Below are 14,915 nucleotides of genomic sequence, written 5' to 3' on the forward strand. Positions count from 1 at the left end.
CCTGCTAGTATTTTTGTGATGTGCTCACCCCTTCTCTTCTTTGACTTCTGAGTATACAAAAAATGTACATGTACGGAGCTAAATGTATTGGAGAATATGTTTTATGACAAAGGCTAAATTATATTTTCATGATATTATGCAAATCTTAGGTGTGAGATTTGCACTGTCAGCTGTGTCTACAGAAACAAAAGAGCAAGATAATGGAGTCTTTGAACAAATTTCAAGTCTGTTCACATGGTCCTAGGATGAGGCTGTGGACTTGACTCTCTCACTTAGCCTTGGCAGTAGATAGGGAGATAAATGCTCTGTCCTTTCTGCTTAGTTCTTACCTAGTCTTGATTGCCCAGCTCATAACTTGGGTAAGAGTCTTTACCAGTTCTTGATTGAGAGAAGAATGAAAAGAGAGCATATGACTCCATCTTGGAAAGGAAATGTCCTGATTCCTATTAATCCATGCAGCAAGAAGAGCAAGAAGAATGAGGGAGAGGAAGGTAGTGTGTTTTAAATGATACTTGATGTCTAATAAAGTGAACCCTCTATAATTCTAATAAGTCATGACCCAGTGGGTGTCAGTTTCTGAAACATCCACTCCTTTATAAAGGTGATGATAAAAAGCTCCCTTCCCAATGTTCTCTGCATAGGGAATGAATATTTCCTTTCTTAGATAAACCAAGACAGCTTCTTAAATGAATAGACATAAGCCTCTTCTTTCCTCTAATCACACATAGATAGATGGATAAGTAGATTATTGTAATTATCATCATCTCATCATTATAGTTATTACAATTTTAATTACTTACCTGATTAACTGCAATTCTTACTTTGATCGTTCATTCCAGGACAATTCTGAAAAAAAAAACAACAACACAGAATTTCATCTATCACTGCAAAATAATGACAAAAATTAAAGTCATTGGTGGCCAGAGTTCCTTCCTCCATTTTCTATGAAACATTCCATGATTGCCATCAACATGGACTTTGCAGACACAATGTGATCCTGTCAACCATCTGTCACTCTGCTTGTGCCCTCAATCAGGGCAAGTCTACCAAGCTTTGCTCTTACAAACCATTCATTTTCCTTTTCATTACTGCCACTATAAAGTTGTTGACCTAAAACAAATAGACTGCCAGTTATTTCTCTAGCAAAAATGGGTTTATTCAGGATCAGTAGAGAGTTGCAATTCAGGGTCTGCAACCATGATGAGCCATGTGCAACTTCCCAGCACAGCAAGGGAAGGAAAACTCTCTTATAGTGGAGAAAAGGAAGTTGGGGGAGGGGGGGGGGCTACTGTAAAAAAGGAGTCTATACCTTTTCATTGGCTGGGTTGTTTCCAGGAAAAAGAGGAGTCCTTCTTCTTCCCGTTGGATTATGTTATCTTTGCAGGGCATAAGAGTTCCCCCTTCTGGTCTGCTGACCCTATTTAATTGAGGTTTATTAATTTTTTATAAACACACATTTGAAATATAAACAAGGTTTTATTATCTAGAAAAAGGAAATTCTGCTAGAAATTGAAAGATGGCATAAATTGTAAAGTAAATGCTTATTTTATATTGAGCCCTCTGTTTAAAAGTATGTCAATTAAAATATCACTCAACATCTAATCACATCAACTGTGAGATTAAAATAAAGGTTTTAATGTAAGTCCATGTTTGAATTACTGAAATGCAATACATCATATATAGTATATAATATGTATGGTTATATCTGGCTGTGCATATCATTATTACTATCTGAATATAAATTAATGATATTAGTCCCCATCTACTTAAGTAATACAAATGCTAATTGAGCATACACTCTTCACCAGCTACATTTTTCAGAATGAATAGAAACTTGTCCACATAAATTATCTTTGTAGGAATCACTCTCCTTATTTGGGGAGATATTTCAATAAAACAACAGTCTGAAGAAAATCAAGAACGTTTGGTTGGTGACATTACAATAGTTCATGCAGTGCAGGAGCTTTGGAAACAAGCAAGAAAATAAAAGAGGTAAAGCAGGTGATGAGATAAAGCACCATTTCTTCCAACAATAAGGTATCCTGAATTTCAGTACTTGGTTATACAATGCACTGACCTTAAAAGCAGCAACTATTCTGCTACTATGTTAGTTACAGACATTTTCTGTGCCCTGTTTTGTTCTGCTGTTTTGGTGAAAGAAGGTGAAATATTTATTTTATTACTAGAAAGTAGAATGGTCTGTTAATCCCTGAAATTTGCCTTGTTTAGTAAAATTAAAAAGTTATATTTTTATTTAAAATATTAACTAAGCCAAATTTTACTGTTTTATGTGTTCATTAAAAAAATAAGTTACTGATTGAAACATGCATTTATAAATTATAAAGCAGTAAGTAAAGTTTGTTCTAATTAAAAAATATACAATATGTTTAATAGTATGGGTTCTACTATTTAAATAATGCTCATGGTGAAATGAAGAATCAAGAAATCAACTAATGAATGTGGTGAAGGGTGTGGTTAATGGATTTTACAAATTTCTCGGTCTTGAACTCATTTAAGAATGAAATTTCAACATTTTTATACCCAGGGCCAGAGACTTGTGAAGTCCTTAATTAATTTGCTTTTTCAACAGCTTTTTGTTTCTTTAAGCTCTATGATGATCTAGATGGTTACTTTTCTTCTAAAATCTTGAGGAATCCATAGAACCTCTGCTAACTTTCTATGAGGAAAAGGATAAAGCTAACTGAAAAAAAAAAAAAAAACCTGATTTTTATTCCCTATATATTTGAATTATTTATTGTCAGCATGGTTTTCCACTACATTTTGACCATGTACAATATATAAACATTTCTGCCTTTGATAAGCTGACTTACCAAACTAAAATTCTATCTAGCATCATATTTGTTCTGAACATCTTTTGTGTATACATTTATATTTTATGGTAAACTCAGTATAAAACTTTTTAATTAAACAATTTGAACACATGCATGTGTATATATCAAACAATTTTCAGATTTTTGCATTTGACAGTGAAAACTGAATGCTATTTTTGGAGAGCTCCATGACAAATGAGCTCTTAATTGTGCTATGTTCCATGAATTCTGGACTCCATTTAGATGGTACCCAGATCTCTTTAAGTAAACTCAAATGAAAAAACAGAAAGAATTAAGCAATTAATAGCCTGGTTATAAAAAGATTGTCTGATTTAACATTAATTGTAGTTAACATTATTAATAGTTTATTTATAAAATTTAATACTTAAAATGGCTATAAATTAGCTGTCGATTTCCCTCTTTTTAAATATGAGGGAACTGAACCATATAGGTAGAGAGTATTAGAGACTATATGTTAAACCTATGTATTTTAGATCTAAAGACTACATTCTTCACTATGACAATGTGTTGATTTAATATGCTTAGAAAGCATATGCATAATAATTCACCTCTCTGTATTATTTGCCCATGACCACTCTATAGGTACCCTTCAAACAGCTTATACATATAACAGTGTTTATTTAACTGTACTTAAAGTGCATTCAATTAAATTACGACAACACTGAGAAAATACATTTGGCTCACAATTTCAAATTATACTCAAAAGAAAGATATGTTACATGTTTTTCTCCCTCAAATATGATATCTTAATTTTCCTTTATCAGAATAATTTTCTTCTTATAACCAGTGTGCTTTGAGATGGCTATCTGGTTTGTAGCTAACGTATCTTGTTCATAGATAATTACTGTGTGGTAGGATAACATTCAGGATTTGTTTTTTAAGGCAAGAGTAATTAAGTAAGTCACAAATCTTATAACTTAAATTACCATTTAAACATAATGTTATAACAATAAAATATATTTTAAAAAGTGAAAACAAATAAAAATTATTTTGTTTATAATTCTATTAGCATACGATGACATTTTTTAATTTTCCATTTTGTTTTCTAAATTTTATTAATTATAAAAATGTTATTCTTTTATGTCATTGCAAAACTGTCTTTCATATTGCTTACATGTAAATGTTTAGTCATGTCACTATAAGTAAGTAGGAATTTTCAGCAGTTACTACCCGCCTAGGATTTCTAGGCATCTTCATGTACTCAGCTATCCTGGCTTCCCGTTTTGCAGTGTGTTCTAATAGTAATGTTGATGGTTCAGAGGTGAAACTGATTTAATCCAAAATGTCAATATTACTATTTAAGATTAGCTTTTTATACAGAATTGGTATGTTTAATGCTACCCACCAATAATAGTTTGTTTCTTTGTACTGTCAGGACCCAATGTAGTATGATTTGTTTGAGAAAAGAGGTTATTATCTTACTTGCATTTATTTCAACTGCTCCATGCTTCAAAATCTAATCATTTTTCACACTTACTCAAAAAAAATTTTTTTTAATCCTAAACACTTCATATATCTATACAAACAAAGAGGAAAAGAAAATAAATCATTAGTAAGCAAGCACAAAATAATTTATCACATACTAGAAATTCCAAGGACTATTCTCCAAAATATAGTATTAATAAATCTAGGGCCGGGCACTGTTGTGGTGCAGGAGCCACTCATTACTGCTACCACCATCTCTGCCACCTCATGGCGGCCATCGGGGTTCACCTAGGCTGCACAACAGCCTGTGCAGCCATCTATAAGGGTGGCCGGGCTGATGTGGTTGCCAATGATGCAGGTGACAGAGTTAATCCAGCTGTTTTTGCTTACTCAGAAAATGAAGAGGTTGTTGGATTGGCAGCAAAACAAAGTAGAATAAGGAATATTTCAAATACAGCAATGAAAGTAAAGCAGATCCTTGGCAGAAGCCAGAAATGCAGTCCTTGGACCTGGCTTTTCAGCAATTAGCCCTGAGAGGGAAGAATCGTCTGGCTCCTGGAGATAGACCAGAGCACACAGAGCCTCCCCACAACTTCAGATCAGCACCTTGCTGCCAGGAGCCTCCTCCAGCTAGCCTTCCTTCGCAGTCCGCTATGGCCACTTCCAATAGCAGTGCGGGCATCCGGTGGTCCAGACAGGAGACACAGACGCTTTTCTCCATACTAGGCAAGGCACAGTATATTCAGTGCCTCCAGACCATACATCACAATGCAGACATCTACCAGGCTGTGTCTAAGCAGATGCAGCAGGAAGGCTTTTGCTGCACTGAGCATCAGTGCCGCTCCAAGTTCAAAGTCCTGAAGGCATTATATTTAAAGGTCTATGTGGCCCACGCCACAAGTATGGGTGATCCACCACACTGTCCCTTTTATAGATACGTTGGATCACCTTCTCGGAAATCAGATAGTGACTGACACAGAAAACTTAATGGAGGAGGCTGCTTGGGCCCAGCACTGTGATCAGAACTTGGTGGCCTCTGCCATCCCAGGGGAAGAGGGAACCAGCATTCTGGGAACAAAAAGGACTCAGGCAGCAAATCATCAGCCTATCTTGAAAACAGTTAAGGAATCAGATGAGGATTGTCAACTGAGGATCAGTGACCAGATGAGAGAAACCAGTGACCTTGAGGACTCCTGGGATGAATCCTTGGGTGCAGGGTGCTCTCAAGGAATCCCCAGCTAGAGTAGCTCCCACCACCTTTTCAGTGGTGCAGCTGCTCCCTGTCAGAGCAGCCCCATGACCAGACTGGGAGTGTCTGGTGAGCCCAGCCCCTGCACAAGCTCCGGCCGAAACATTCCCGGGGTGGCCTCGGCATGGCGGCCTCCAGTCTCCTCCTCCAGAGTTCCTTTTGTTTCTGGTGGGGGTGGGTCTTTGACCAGTGAGCCCCCTCCCAGGTGGGCAAGGTGAAGAAGGTGGTCAGTGGCCAGGACTATTGCAGCCAAGTTGGCAGAAAACAGGAGATTGGCACGAGAACTTTCAAAGTGGGAGGAAGAAAAATTGGACCGGCTGATTGCCATTGGCGAGGAGGCCAGTGCTCAGCAGGACCCTGCCAATGAGCTGTGCAGGGATGCTGCGGTCGCGGTTAGACACTCGGCCACAGCGGTAGAAGAGGCAACCCGTGCTTTTCAGATAGGGCTTGAAAAGTTTCTTCAGAGGTTAATTTCAAACACCAAAAGTTAGTTGATCACACAAGGCTGTATTTCCTTCTCTGGCAGGGCTCCTTCTGAGGTCCTTCTGAGGCCCGGGTCCAACAGCTGCTTTCTGGTACCCTGGCTCCTTTCTCGTGTCTTCAGAAAAAAAAAAACAGTGGATGGACCATTAAGGTGCAGACAGGTAGGAATATACTTGCTTCTCCCAAGAGTCTCTACTAGTTGAAAGGCCTTTCAGAAACATGAGTGGTGGCCTGGTGCAATGGAAGTAGCCAAGTCCAGAGAGCTAGTTAGCCCTGGCTTCATCACTGATGCGCGACAATTTAGTTTACCTCTCAACACCAGTTTCCTCGGCTGTTAAAAGGGGGCAACCTGCCTACCTCACAGGGTTGTTGCGAGGATCAGATGGCTTAAATAGATGTGAAAGGATTTAAAAGTTTAAAAGCACTATACACATGGAAGTTATTAAAGCATATGACCCTGGCCGAGATCAGGCTAGGGTGAGGCACAAGATATAGGGTGAGCTGACAAGATATAGAATTAAGGTTGTATACCAAGACCTCATTGCTTGAATCTACTAGTTTACCTTGACTGCTTCCTGGAGTTTACAATCTTCATTTCTTTAAATCTCTCTTTAGCTCATTAGGCTAATATAGACACAACATGTATTAGTACATTTATCTCTTATATTTTCACTGCTTTGTCTGTGACATGCTCACTAGCAAACACTCAATAGTCAAACCATATTCCCCTCCATTTTACTAGTCCTTAGTCTCTTAACACTATGGATATAATTCAGAACTGACAGGGAGCCATAGTCGTGTGTTTGGTTCATGTTAATCTTTGATATAATAAGAAATTGGCTGTCTTATAAAATATTACATGTTAGTAAATTCTTTGCATTCCATATTTTTTAGATTCCTTGATTATGCATAATTATATATCTTTAGTTTTGGTTTACCATTTTGACATCGTGGAAACAATTTGGATTATATAAGTTTCCCAAATGTTTTTAGCTAATTTTGTTTTTCTCTGTTAGCCTTTTTTCTGCCTAGTATGTTACAGAAGGCAAGCCCTAGAAAACTTTTCTTCTAGGGAATTTTCCAAAGTCACTTTTTCTTACAAGATATAGACAGAAGTTCACCTCGTTAATGGCATATGATGGAATAGAACAGCTTTGGGAACAGTTGGGAGGTGTGGATAAGGATAAGTTACCTGCAATAGGTAACTCTTTGTAAGCACCAACCCTCCACAAATCCATTCCCTTTTCCCTCCAAAACACATACACTTCCTAGAGGAGGTATGATGGTGTTGAGCCATGCTTCCAAATTACTCTAGAAGGGAAGTCATTTACCAGCCATCGTTAACGTAACTTAAAGCTCTTAGTGGTTATTTAGTACTTTCAGAAAGTACAAAAAGGAGACTTGGAATTTAAAAAGCTTTCCTCTAATCAAGAGGCTGAAAAAATGTGCAGGCATGTTGGGAGAGGTTTTATTTTATATTTTGCCAGCTTGATTGCTTACCTAAATGCTGGAAATACCAATGCTGGAGAAATGGTCCAAATCACAGTGGGAACATACTGGAAGCAGGAATAGATGGCAAGCTTCTCTGATGAATGGGCAATTATGTTGAAGCAGCATGAGGTAGAACACACTGGAGTCTAGTCAGAACCCCCAGATTCTAATGCTGCCATAGTTCGTTACATTGAGCAAATCACTTGCCCTTTTTGTGCCTCAGTTTCTTTATCTCTAAAATGAGAGGTTCGTACTAGACGACTTTTCTTGTACCTTCCAGTTCTAAAAAATTAGATGAATAGCATAACAAAAGGCAAAATGAAATTCTGATTGCAATATTTCCAGTCACAGCAGTGTATTAATGTATGTGAATTACTGGTAACAATTGTGTTTTAAGGAAGCATTCTACGGTATTAATATTTATGAATGTATTCGTGAACTTCTATAAGCACCACACCCAGACACAGATTCCTTTCTTTAAAGGAGCATATGCTTAAGGCACGGAAGTGGAGATATATATATATATATATATTTTTTTTTCTCAGTTGTTTTAGGACCTTACGTGGAGGGGTCCATGTCAGTTACAACTGGATAATGCTACTGTAGATAGGTAGACTTTCCAGAAAAACAGGAAAGGACTTGAACGAGTTAGGCCTGTACTATATTTATCTATTAATGGTAGCAAAGTACACAGGCAGGGATTTATTTGAGATAAGAGAAGTGCTAAAGAGCAGAAGTCAAGGTGAACTTTGGAGGTAGTAGCGTGCAGATCTAATGGGCAAGAGCAACTTTAAGGTTGGGAATAAAACTAAAGGGAAAAATCTTTAAAAAGTAAACAGGGGCTTCCCTGGTGGCGCAGTGGTTGAGAGTCCGCCTGCCGATGCAGGGGACACGGGTTCGTGCCCCGGTCCAGGAGGATCCCACATGCCACAGAGCGGCTAGGCCGGTGAGCCATGGCCGCTGAGCCTGCGCGTCCAGAGTCTGTGCTCCGCAACAGGAGAGGCCACAACAGTGAGAGGCCCACGTACCACAAAAAAATCAAAAAAAAAAAAGTAAACAGGCCAAATCTTGTGAAGAGGAGGGAAGCCATAATAAGGGGAGGCTGTAGAGAAACAGGCCCAGAAATCCTGTCTGAGCTCTAGACCCAGCCATGACCCCCTGTCAGTCTACAGGCAGGTCACTTCACCATTCTGTACCTCAGGCCCCTCACTTATCCAGTGGGAGGCTATCCCAGCTACCACACAGGAGCTGTGTGAGGGCCCAGTGGACAGATGAATGTAAAGACAGATGTTTCCAGACATAGTGGGCTGTGTACTGGGCTCTGTACTGGGGGAAGAAGCCCTGTAGCACACAAGTGCTGGTGAGTGAGGGGCAAGGGCCTGCTGACTGCAAGGGACACTTCAGGAGTGGGGAGGAGGAGGAGGATGAAGGCCATGGTACTGTGGTAGGAGTGATGATCTGCCTCCTGAAGCCCTCAATGTAAATGGTGCTGTGTATGCCAACCTCTCACCACCCTCTGTCTCTCTGTCTTGTAACTTAGTCCTAGTATGGAAGAATAAAATTTTTATCTGTCCCTTAAAAAAAAGAAAAGAAAAGAAAAGAAATCTAGTTAAAGAAAAATTGTCCATGAATGAAAATATTCTGCTTCAATAGAGATAATCTAACTGGGAAAGAAGTAAGAAGAATTCTTGGCTGATTCACACAGATAACTTCAAATTCAGATAAGCTAGAGCTATACTAATCAGAGAAGGCTTTGTGTCTATGAGTTAGTACCATTGAGATCAGGTGAAAAATGTAAAGAGAATACAGGGGTGAGTATTAGGTTATCTCAGGTCAGTTCCCCTAGAAATGTAGATAAATTAGAAAATACAATGGAAAATAAGTAAGACAGGATTAGCACTATGTCTGCCAAATATTAAATGTATTATATCTCCACAAAATAATTTGAAAAGTGGGGTACTAGCATAAGATCAAATGATGAAACTGACTTGAAAACACTATAATAGTTCATATCATATTCAAGAATTACATGAAATAAAGAATTATTGATCAATAAAGAAGAGCTATTGAGTAAATGAGTTTGTGTATAAATATATGCATTATAATATAAATACACCCAAATTAAAACCAACTGTGTTACACAGGTCAATATTAGAAATGAATAAAAATTCAAAAAATAATAAAAACATTTTGAATAGTTAATTAAAAATGTGAAGGACAAGAGATGATGTCAGCAAGATGGTGGAAAAGGAAACCACAGACCCTCCTTTCTACCACGAGGGCACCAATTCCACAATATGTAGACCAATTTCCTTTGTGAGCAATCAAGATTCCAGTTAAAAGGTTCCTGCACCCCTGGTGAGTTTGAAGCCACCTACACTGGCAGGAAAATCTGTGTACACTCTCACCATATTCCCTCCCTCTGGGACAGTGTGATATGATCAAGAGGATCAAGCTGCTTTCTGGGGAGGAAAAGAGAACATTGGGCAAAGTTCAAGGCTGACTTTTGATAGAGGGTGCTGCCTGAAGGACTGGTTTCTGTCTCTCACATCTCAGCACACTGATTGGCCCACCATACCCTAGATGTCTGGGGACCACTGAGAACAAAAGAGAGCTGGCCACATGCTGCTGCTGCAGAGCACCTGCACTACAGCAGAGGAAGGCTGAGACAGCTCAGAGGCCGCTCCCAGGAGGGAGAAAGAAAAGAGTGGAGCATGTGTCCAGTGTTTTGGCTTTTTGAGGAATGCCTGAGGAACCAGTTCCATGTAGCCTGACTTGGGGTGCTGAGGGGACCTGACATACTTTAATACCTGCAGGCCATTGAGACCAAAAGATGAGTTGAGCAGCATGCTCATTAAATGAGAAACACAGTAATTAATATTTTATATAATTCAATCTTAGACTTCTTTCTGCTCTTAGTAAGACTAGAAAGAAACATAAAAGAAGAACATAGTAGTTATCTTTGGATTAGGCACTTTAGATGCCTTTAAAAAATTGATTATTCTTTCAAGTAGTTTTCAAATGTTAGCAGACAAGCATATAATACATTCAAATAGTGAAACATTAAGATGAAATATAAGAAAAAATCATTTACAGTAGTTAAAATACTATACACTTAACATAATAGTGGAAGTTGTAAAACATATTTACAAATTCCTTGGCATAATGCCCATTACGAGATCATGTTTATGTCCCTTCTTATTGAATTTACTGACTTGTTTGTAACCAGTAGAAAGCAGCAGAACTTGTAATCTGTGACTTCCCAACATGCTCTTGGAATGCCTACTCTGGTGGAAGCAGCTATTATGTAAGAAGTCGGAACACCTTGAGATCCTCAGGCTGGGGAAGCCAAAGTTTGGCACGCAGATTCACAGCCCCAAAAGAGCTCTTAGCTGCCCCAGCCAAGTGGGGGAGCCATTTCGGATGTCTGCTGTCCCAGTCAACATCTCTGACTGCAAAGATGTAAATGTCCTCAAGCTAGAATTGAGCCATTTGAGCCATTCATGAAACCTGGAGCAAAATAAAATGATTATTTGAATATGCTAAATTTGGGGGTAATTTGTCATACAGCAATAACAGGGACAAAAATTTTCACATAGGTGGTAATGTATTTGGTCAATATATGTACAACAATATTAAAAGGGCTACAATATCCAAAGGTAATGGTGAATGATCTGATATTCATTACACTCAGATATTCAATCTTAATTTGTATTAATTAATGATAACCATTCCACAATATGTTTTGTTTTGTTTTGTTGTTGTGTGATTTTTTTAAGGACTTACAACTTATTAATATTGTCCCAAATATAATATGTATTTTAAAATTAGACCTTCTTGTAAATTCCAGTTTACCACATTACTTTTGTTACCATTTTCAGAGAACCAGTTTCTCCTATGGAAATCTTTAATAGTTATTGTAAGGATTAAATAAAGTTATGTATATGAAGCACTTAGCAGTGTGACTACTCTATAGAAGATATATTCAATAAATAGTAATTATTAGTTATAATAATAATAAAATAATGCATATTCTCAGCACTGTGAATTATAAAGCTTAAAAACAATATTGATTCAGTTCATTATGTTTTAATAATATTTTCAAGTGATGCAGTAAGTGGCAACATTCTGGATAAGTAAATGAGTCATTTATTAATGCTTCTGTATAAAACTAATTTTTTTTTGGTTGCATTAAATAGTTGATCTATACTATTTTAAATTATTTTTCAAAACGATAAAATTTTGTTAAATTATATCCAGTTTTTCTTGTCTTCTTTTCACATGGAGAGTTTTCAGTTTGAACACTGCCATCAGTGATTCTCTAATGGGGTAGAAGAGCTTCAGTTAATGAAATGAAAGCAAAGAAAAATTACAGCAGATAACTACATGATAATCCTTTCAAATTTTAGTGTTTTTTAGCTATTCACTAGTTTTTACTTAAGAAATTTTATAAATAAACTTTTTAAAAAGTTTTTATTTTTACTTTTTTTATTTAAACAGCTTTATAAATGAAGGTTTTCTTGTAATTTATTTTTCCTTTAACATAGATTAACTTTCCTGTAGACTGAAAAAATGCACAACCTAAAAGTTGAGAATTATATTTTGTTTGGTGGACAATCTGAGGCTTAAGCTCAGTACACAGGACTCTCAGATAGCTCTGAGAGACTGCTCCGAAGAGGTAAGAGGAAGAGCCAAGATATATAGGAGTTTTTGCAACAATGACAAGGTAGTCAGAACTTCAAAAGTTTACTGTTAATTAAAGAAAACCAGATATCTCAAGTTAATGGATTTAGCACTTTTCTTGGTGTGGGCTCAATTGAAATCATTCCTTTGATGTGCACCTTAACTATCTAGGCCCAGCATCCTGCTTTTCTCCATCCTGAATCCCCTCAGGGTGAATATTTTCAGGCAGCAGCATTGGCTGAGGGCTTGGCAACAGGCAGCCCATTTGTCTCCATCCTGAGTTCCCTCAGGGCTCACGGTCCAGGGTGGCTGTAGTGTTTTGATGTCTGCAATATCCTTTGTTTACTGATATGGCAGATAACATTGTTTCATTCATATCTCTTAGAGGAGCATGGACTCCTTATTCCTAAGACACTTGGATCTAGATTTAGTCAGCAAACCAAATCCACATTATAAGTTATATATGTATTGTAATAAATCTCTATCAGCTGTTTTTAAAATGAATTATATATTTTTCAAATATATGTAATTTTTATTTTCAAATATCTAAATTTGTTCTTCTGCTTCTAAATTTAATGTGAGTAAACTTTATTTTTGTGATGGCTATTTATGTTTATCTACTTCAGAGTAAAATAATTCTGTTATGAAAATCTATTTCTATCATTTCTTTGCTATATATCTTTGGGTATTACATTAACCACTTTTTAACCAGTTTTCTCTATTTAAAATGAGTGTAGTAATATTTATTTTGTAAGATTGTGGTGAGTATGAAGATAATTAAGCTCTTTAAAATACTTAAGAACTGATAAATCATGTGAATACTTCAAAAGTGAGGCTTTGATTAGTATTATAAATAAATAAATAAATATAAAGTTATATTCCTATATCATATATACTAGTGGATCTTTGGGATTAAAGCCCCATTTTTTTTTTTTTTTTTTTTTGGCCGCCCAGTGCAGCTTGTGGAATTTTAATTCCTAGGGATTGAATCTGGGCCCACAGCGGTGAAAGAGCACAATCCTAACCACTGGACTGCCAGGGAATTCCCTAAAGCCTCATTTTAATCTTACATATGTATATCCATGTGTACTCAACTATACTCATATATGTATATTAGATTACACAGATACTATTTGTACTGTATATAAAATATTATGTACGTATAATATCTATTATAAATATCCCTAATACTCTAATATCTACCTATTGATCTATCTATCCCATTCATGAAGCCCTAACCATTCTCATTTTATAATACAGTATTCACCAAAGTAGCCTTAACATTTCCTTCCCCTTGATCAAGCTTTAGACAAGCTTATTTCTATCTCTAAGCCTCTGAACTCACTCCTAGCCTCCACCCTTAAAGAATTTACAGGACATAAACCCCAAGGCCTCTGACCTCCCTCTGCTTCTAGAATTTACTTTAGAAAATTGCAAATTCTTTCTTTTCCCTTTGAGATGTAAATATTTTCAAAAGCTTCTTGCACATTTTACAAGGCAGGGTTGTCTTTTTCAAGGACCTGGAAGCCATCCCTTTGAAATATAACCATCAAGGAAGACAGCACTCTTTTCTCTCAATTTTTGTGGAAGTGTAGGAGCCCAACTACAGACAACTTTCCCCAAATTGTGAAACTAGTTGAAGTCATGAAACTGTCATGAATTTACTAGACAGTTTGCTTTTCCTTTGGGTAAAGCCAATCAGCAAACACAGATGGCCTATGATCTGCACACCCTAGCTCTTAAAAACACATTTTTTGTTTTGACAGTATTGTTACTGAGTCCAAGCTGGTACTGCTCATCACAGGACAGATGAATAAATCTGGAGACAAGTTATTGGGGCAAGGAATAGTGAGTTTATTTGGAAAGCCAGCAAACCAAGATGATAGTGAACGATTGTCCCAAAGAACCATCTTACCTAAGTTAGAATTCAGGCTTCTTTTATAGTAAAAAGAAGAGGTTATGGTTGGTTGTTGCAAACTTCTTGGTATCAGAATCCTTTTTTCTTGCAGCTGTCCATGTAGGTCATGTTATGATGTCCCTGTAATCCTCCAATAAGACAAATGTTATTCTCTGTTCTGCAACTTTTTATCTCCATATAAATGAAAAAGTGTTTTACCTTTAAAGGTCAGAGCCTTGAGAATGCGCTATCCTGTATATTTTAGGCTATAGGCAATATTCTTAACTAATAGCAAAAGCAATGGAATACAAAGGTTAAAGTAAGAGAAACAAATCCAATATGGAGTCAGATTTGTTCTTCCTTATTACAGTATCTTTTTAATGAAATAAAGAGAAAAAGAAAAATTGCATTCCTATGTCATATGTAGTATGGGATGTTTGGGAATAAGTCTCATTTTAATCTTATCAGCCTTTTGTTGGAAAATTATAATTGAATCAGTGTAATTACTTCTGATCTGCATTTCATAAAGTTATGGCCAATTTTATCAAGAAGTTATAGTAAAAATTATGATTGGTAAGACGGACATCATGTAGAATATATTGCTAACCATGAAATTAATGGCCATTCCCAAACACCTTATCTAAAAAAACAACCTTCAACCCAAAGGCTTGTCTCAATCAGAACGTATCATGCTTGTTTATATATTCATCTTGCTGTTTGTTTACTATCTCCCTCATTGTCATGCAGATTCCCTGGAGGCAGGGACATTGTCTTGTTTGTTTACCATGGTATATCCAGGGCCAGGGCCCAGGGGAAAAATTAAGTAAATATGAAT

The 14,915-nt window shown here is 36.9% G+C and overlaps 1 pseudogene; it reads left to right on the forward strand.

Annotated features, from left to right (window-relative positions):
* The first annotated feature begins 4,930 nt into the window (after positions 1 to 4,930).
* On the forward strand, positions 4,931 to 6,017 carry LOC113612409 (uncharacterized; annotated as a pseudogene).
* Positions 6,018 to 14,915: the final 8,898 nt, after the last annotated feature.

Source organism: Aethalodelphis obliquidens, unplaced genomic scaffold (genome assembly GCF_003676395.1).
Source record: "Aethalodelphis obliquidens isolate GAN/ISIS:26980383/991018 unplaced genomic scaffold, ASM367639v1 scaffold76, whole genome shotgun sequence".
NCBI lineage: Eukaryota > Metazoa > Chordata > Mammalia > Artiodactyla > Delphinidae > Aethalodelphis > Aethalodelphis obliquidens.